Below are 6,774 nucleotides of genomic sequence, written 5' to 3' on the forward strand. Positions count from 1 at the left end.
TTTTGTACTTAGGTCCTCTGATTCCCTTTTATTAAAATACAGACCCATAATGTGGCCTTACCTGTTTCTCAATACTTTTTTATCAAATATAATTTAAATGTACCAAGCTGAAATATCTTGATTAAATAAATAAGATTTGTAATTGCTGTATTATCTTTTCAATAAATTAGTTTCTCTGGGTTCCATTGGGTAGATTTCCTCGCAGTGCCACCTTTGTTGTCCAGTGTAATTACGCCTCAGCCGTGCTGCCCAAGAAGAAAGTCCGGGCAGCCGCCGCCGTTGACAACTGTTGGTCAGTCTTCAGCCCACAGCTCCGGCCCTTCTTTCAGTCTTTTGCATAGTTTCTGTAAAAAATTTCCAGGCAACAACTGGAAATTGAAACTTGATTATGTGCAGAAAGGCAGAAAAAAGTTAAAAGAGGGTGGGGAAGCCCCATTTTTCCCTTGCTCGGGGCAGAACGCGTATTTCAGGGGCGATTCATTGCGTGTTGTCCAAGCGTGGAAATTTATGCTCTTTGCCGAAAACTTTGGCCAACGTCTTCTGGCCCCGTCTACTCGTCTGTCTGGGCTGCTTGGTAAACTATTTACTGGAATTAAGAGCAACTTCCTTGCATATTTCGACCGAGTGTGTTGCACAGCCATAAAAGTTGATAGTTTATGCCTTTGGTGAAATAAACTACACAGCCCTGCAAAATAATAACTGCGGCAGGATGGAGCTCTGTGTGCGTATTATTTATTCATGGCCAATGCATGCGCAATTAAAATGTTCTGAATTAGTCACAAAATCGATTGGGCAAATTGGCAGCAGCCAAGCTAAATTTGCAAAACTTCGATGCGGACAAAAAGTTCGCAATAGCAGTTTCATATGCGACAATATACTTATATTTTCAGCAGATATATTCTTCCATGTTTATTTATATCATGTTTATTTTTTGGTATGGAGCTGCGCCAAATTTAATCCGGAGATGGTTTTTATTGCCATTGTGATTTTAGTCGATTGGGTTGGAAAACACAAAAGAGATCCGACAATTGATTTTCGTTAGCTGCATTTGCTCAAATGAAGCATATTCTAATGGCAAATGTGTGGATGCGATTAAGAGGATAGAGAACCCGTCTGGCAGACTTTATTTCTAGAAAGAACAGTGTCTGGTTGAAAGGATTTATTTTAAGTCCCCGCATTTGAATTCTATTTCGGCCGATATCGCTTGAAAACTAATGTACACTGCGACCTAAGTGTTCAAGTGGTTCAAGAAAAAGTGAAGGGTGGGTGAAAGGGCCAGTTGAAATAACGCACTTAAATAATTGCTTTCCTTAGTTAAAGTAAGTATTCCTAGGCCATAACCCAAATTAAATATCACTATTATTGACTGCAACTTACATAAAGTAACAGTCCGTTTTCGGTACTTGATACCTTTGTTATTAAGTTTATGGTGATAAACTATGGTTTAATATTTAAGTGAGCTAGTTTTAGTTCTAAAATTTGCTATGCGTTTTATTCAATTGCTGGGGCTCTAAAATTCCTGCAGACTGGTTCCCATTCTCACCTAGAGCTTTATTGTTATAGGGCCGAGTTAAACTTCCCAGAGCACCCGTAAGCGAAGTTTCGCCTTTTGAATGCCCAGGCAGCACAGAAATATAATTAAAATTGATCCAGTGCAACCATTAAAAAGCTCTCACGCACTTTTGCCCGAAACTTTGGCTCCCCTTTATGGGCAGCTAACCCATCATCGTGCCCATTCCCAGCATCTCGCCCCGACTTTCCCATTCCAGTCGATTTATTGCTCTGACAGCTTCAAAAATAAAAACCTGAACCGAAAGGAGAAAATTATAAAGGGAACTTTTGTTGGGGAAAACTTTTGCATAATAGACATGCCCTCGCTCCCGCCGGCTTACAGATGTGGATACCCCGGAATGGGGAGTTTAAAGTTCAAAGCTTTTGTAGGTTATGCAAATTAGAAATTAATAATACGCCTGACACCCGCACACACACACACCCAACTAATGCCAATATACACATAAATTAGGCCCGGTTCAACGTTTTTATCAACGATTTAGATGCCCGATAGCAGAAGGGTCGGGGTCCAAGGGGTGCCGGGGCTCGGGGCTCGGGGCCACACTCCATGCCACAAAATTATGATAAATGATTTGGAAATGCGCACAAGCAGGCAGCGGAGCAGACCACCAGCTACACAACCGCAACGCAGAACCGAACACATCCTCTTCCTGTTTTGTCCTTGTTGGCTGATGCCGTTGCTCTCGAGCCGAAAAACTTTTCGAGTTGGAGGAAATGTAATTTTTTGCAGCACCCGTTCCACGCGCGGAAGAGGATCGAAGCAGGACCAAGGAAGTCGCTGCCTAAAATCACTGAACTAAAACCCCAAGAGGTCGGGGCAAGCACCGAGCCCAGCCAAGAATATATGTGTGTGCGCGGCGAAACTATCGCCACTAGTGCATGCTGTGCGAGATAGGATGGGTTAGGGATAGGCTGGTATCCTGGATTGTAAGAGGGCTCTACGGGTCTTGAGGATAAACTGAAAGCCCGTACTGATACATAAGAATAACCTTTTTAAGAGGACCTTTACACTAACATTAAATAAAATCAAAAATATTTTAAAGTCTACCATAGGGCTACAGTCCATCACACCTTCGATCTTACTCCACTTCCAGGGTGTCGGGCAGCACCGCATGACTGGGAAATCCTTGTCGTCTAGCAACAGGAAGCGTAGATCATAAAATATTGATATTTTGCTGCTTTGATTTTTCAGCGCACTGTTTAAGTAATGGCAGCATTGCGACACCGAGAGAGACGGCAACAACGGCGGACAGGCTGGCAGAAAGAGAGCGCTGCTGAGGCCGAGAAAGAGACAGCGATGTCGGGGACCGGGACGACAATTCTCATTCATGCCATCCGCTTTACGGTATTCGTTCTGGGCGATGGGGACTCCCTGGGAAAAAAGCTCTGAAACCGAGGACGTCAGTAGAAGGCTAACCCCGGACCAAACGCCAAAGAGCGCAACAATCCACGAATTTAGTTTCCTTTTGGGGCCCACACAAAACTAGACGTGGCATGCAACATGAGGCGATGTTGGGGAACAATCTGTGTGCTCCCGCACGGAGTCCGAAATTCTGGGCTTTCCGGACAAAAACCCCAGATCTGCAGAGCAGGACAATAAATATTTCAGCAGTCATTTCAATTTCATAATTTTAATAGAGTTTCTAAGCGAGATCCATATATATTTTAAGAGATACTATCTCCAATAAGAAAGGTATACCTTCTTTTTTCCTTATTCTTTTAGTTCTCGTTTCACTTTTATGAATCACCTAAAAACCAACATAGTGAATATATTTGATCTCTTCTGCAGAAAACGGGCAAGTGCCCACTGTGCAGTGGCAGGCATTTAAGAGGAGCTCAAAAGGGGCAGCAACCACAGCTGCAGAGCAGTCGAGTTGTATTGGTTTTGGTTGCTCGCTGGGGATCGAATATTCAATGAAGAAATTCTGAATTTATCCTCATTGAGTAACGGAGAATGGTGGATTAAAATTGGAAACGGTTGTATGGGAACCTTGGTCATAGAACTAAAAGAGAGTATACACATTAAATACGGATGTAAAGGATAACATTATATTTTTTATAATAGTTTTAAACACGTTTAGCCGGCAATACTTGACCAAAGAACAGGGCAAACTATGATTGAGAACTTGACATCGTAATTTCTAGGTATGGCATTACAGGGCAATCGTCTCATTTGAAATTTATATGGACCATTGCCAGAAGTGCATACTGCACACTGTTATATCCTATGCAGATTGCCTTCGCCAAACGAACTCCCACGGCAGTTGAATCGTAATCTCATTATAGTATTGCAGTCGAACTAATTGAACAATTAAATATGTTTATCGTTACGACTGAGTATAACTCATCAGTGTGCACTTTACCTGCCCATACATATTGGATTACGTAACCCAAACTTTCATCCTCATTAAATGAATAATTGTATTTATTATTGCCAGAAGAGATTCGGTCGGATCCAGTGAGAGAAGCAGGACGAGTTTGTCAGGGCATCGTTTGATGCCAAAAGGCGCCCCTTTGTGCACCGCAAGTAAAAGGTTTCAAAATCCACCTGTTAGTGGATGTTTGTATTTATAAATAAGTAACAAATTCTTTCTTTTAATATATATTGACAAATGTAATACTATATTTTAAGTACCCTTAGAGGGCTCTTGTTTTAAGGGCAGCTTAACCTCCACATTTCTAGTGTATTTGGCTATCAATAACCTTTAATCAAGCCCCGAAGAGCGCAGTACCACAAGTTTGTCTGTGATATGTGTGCCGGGTAAATCAGCTCATTTCGACAACATTTCCGGCATCGGAGCCATGCTAGGAATGAAAAATGAACTCGAATGTGGCCGCCCGGGGTGGATGGGCGATGCTACTGGGAAAAATCTATAATATGACACAAAAATGAAAAGCGGAATGACAAGGGTACTGCCTTAAGATCCTGTGGCTCCGGGCAATGCGGTTTGGAGATATGCCAACTATTACAAATTGATTCGCTCGGTGTGGAGTCCGTCTCTCGCTCTAGGTTCCTTTTGCCGGCGAAACCTATTTAAAATGCGTGACTGCAGCGACTTTAAAAAGTCCCTCGGAAGGGAGCTCCCCGGAACGCCTCCCGTCCACGATCTCGTTTTAATGTCCCGTATTTTTTATTGACGTCAAAGGTTTCTGCTCTTCAGTTTTATTGTTCAGGGGGTGGCCGTAAACCCAACAATAGCAACAACAACCGGTCTCAATTAAAGACGTCTCGGGGGCCTAGTAACCAAAAATTGACTGAATGGCAATGACAGCGGCGGCTTTTGCCGGCGCACGGGGTTGCGCCCAACCGGCGGCCGGGACCGAACAACAAGTGACAAGCTGTAAAAATTACAGCGCCTGCAATAACCGAAACCATGTAGCCGAGTGTGGCAGTCAAAGTAGTGATGGCAGTGTAGGTGTTGGCTCTTTGGCCGCCGCAGGGCCAGCGATTCGCAGTCTTGAACGTGACTCACTTTGCTAAATGGTGCGCAACCGGCGGGGATGATAGCATAGGGGGCGTGGCAGATCGGAGACAGTAGCGGGAGAAACAATGAAAACTTTTATTTGCCAACTACCATGTTGCTTCTCGCCCTTTGGGGTTGGGTCATAGGAACACTGAGATGGACTCTGCTTTGCTATAGGAGTAATAGATAGTCAAATATTTTGACTGTCTACGTTTATACTTATAATTAAAACCCCCCTTAAAAAAATAAGTATCATATACTTGCAACCTTTATAAAAATTTCAAAAGGGTCAGAAAAATAACTCCAATGAGTGATTCCCAAGAATTTTAGTGTATAAAAAAATAAAAATAAATAAATTAAGAAATGTTTTAAAAATGTTAGATTAGTTTTCTTATTTGGCATTATAACTGGCTTATTTCTTATGTTCTTTATTAACTTGTGCAATATTTTTACGATTCTTAGGAACATAACAAGCCTTCTTTTTGAGCTTAAAATGTTTCATTTCATAAATATTTTCCGCTGAAGAGAAAATCCAATTTGAAAGCATTCAGCATTCGACCAAGTCAATCCAGTGACCTCCTTCAGCCTTATTGTCAGATCTCCCTGAAGCATAAAATATTCAGTTACAGCCGTCTCCATTCTCCCGCTGTTCAGACGGCAATTGTACAATTTGTCCCTCATCTCCATGGGATGTGCTCCCACTTTGTTGTTCTCCAAGTCTAATTAACCACATCAAAAAAATCTACGGCAAATTTGCGTGGGTTGCCATGGGTGTCCCTTGGAGTCCCCACCGTTCGCCTTTTCATTGTCGATATAAATGCTGCAAGTACGTGTTTTATATATAAGACAGCCGGCATGGGAGCCGGGGGAAGCAGAAAAGTGTCTGCTAAACACGTGTCGGCCGCGAGCCCAAAATGCCAAAAATTCGCAGAGGGAAGAGAGGAGTTTCCGGCGAAAATCGTTGACTGGAAAACGAAATCAATATGTATGCCGGGGCGATTGAAGTGGAACTTCTTGAACTTTGAAGTGCTCGGCGAATCGAAATGATACTAATTACTTGCCGAGTAGGGCCCGAGTCCCAGGGGCCTACAATAAAATATTGAATCACTCATAAATTGCTGCCACACAAAATGCTCTTTGCTGCGGAGATCCCTTTCGGCAGCGAGCTTGCGGGCACATTGACCTCTAGTTCAAATTTATAAGTGGAATTTTTACTGTCAGCATTTTGGGTCATGCACACTTTAATTATGCATGGAAACGTGTGCCATAATTCGAGGTTTCCCCTTTGGGAGCTCACGTTTTAAGTGAATTTTAGCTAAAACATTTTAAGGTTTTTGGGTCAACGAAAAATGTGGGCCTAAGCCTTCTATCGGCATTTGGTGACCACTACTGTTTTGTGGTTTATGGTGCAGAGAAATGGCGACGAAAAATAATCATATTCACAATGTGCAAATCAGAACGAAGACACAATGGTACTTATCTGAATAGACTGAGAAAAAATATTTATCTGAAGGTACACGGTACAAAAAAAGGAAATCTAAAGAACATTTTTACTCCTCTTTTTGGTTTCTTTATGGAGTACTATTCAGATATGACAACTTTTTTTTCAAGAAAAAAAGCTGATTTTTTTTGATTGGTAATTCGGCTTACGGTGTCAAGTATTTTACTTTTGTTCGGTTTTTTCTTTGTAAACAGGCAATATCATCAACGAAAATGAAGCTGTATCGTCCCTCAATTG

The sequence above is a fragment of the Drosophila biarmipes genome, chromosome 3L (genome assembly GCF_025231255.1).
Source record: "Drosophila biarmipes strain raj3 chromosome 3L, RU_DBia_V1.1, whole genome shotgun sequence".
Taxonomy (NCBI): domain Eukaryota; kingdom Metazoa; phylum Arthropoda; class Insecta; order Diptera; family Drosophilidae; genus Drosophila; species Drosophila biarmipes.